The sequence below is a fragment of the Galeopterus variegatus genome, unplaced genomic scaffold, assembly GCF_000696425.1.
Source record: "Galeopterus variegatus unplaced genomic scaffold, G_variegatus-3.0.2 Scaffold5836, whole genome shotgun sequence".
NCBI classification, from domain to species: domain Eukaryota; kingdom Metazoa; phylum Chordata; class Mammalia; order Dermoptera; family Cynocephalidae; genus Galeopterus; species Galeopterus variegatus.
The window spans coordinates 39,591-40,254 of record NW_007731947.1 but is presented as its reverse complement, the minus strand read 5'-3'; positions in this window follow the sequence as shown (position 1 = coordinate 40,254).

Sequence of the window (664 nt, the reverse complement as noted above, 5' to 3'; positions counted from 1 at the left end):
GCAAAAGTGAGTATAGACTAATGACATTAAATACTAACGTGCTAAGGAATCAAAAGAGATGTTGTTATATCAAATGCAGGTTCTGACTCAGTAGGTCTGTGGTGGGAACTGGTAATCTGAATTTCTGACAAGTCCCAGGAGATTGTGATGCGGTAAAGACTACATTCTGAATAGCAAAGGACTGGAGCAGGTAAACAATAGGAATTCAAAGGAACTAGACATCCTGGCATTCATAACACCACCGTTCAGAATACTGTGATGATAAATACAGATTCTAATCAACCCAGTTGGTCACGTCTGTTTATTAAACCAAATCTGGAAAGGGGCAGGCAGGAAAGAAACAAAACACTTAAAGGCAGCTAATGACAACCACAAAACATGTAGTTTCTCTAAAAATCACTCTTCCACAACTCAGAATTTCTCAAACGTGCAGATGAATAGATTTCCTCAACTCTTTATAGTCCCTTCACTCCAACATCCCACCCATCCATGAATCGCCATCACAAACCTCACCTCCAACAAAAAAAAAAAGAAAAAGAAAACTATGATGACAGTTCCTTTAAGATTGAAAGGGGTGGGGTGATTAGTAACGAAAGAGATAAAGATGCTTAGGTTGAGAAGGGTCAAAGAGAATAGAGAAAGCAGATGAAGCTGTAGAACATAA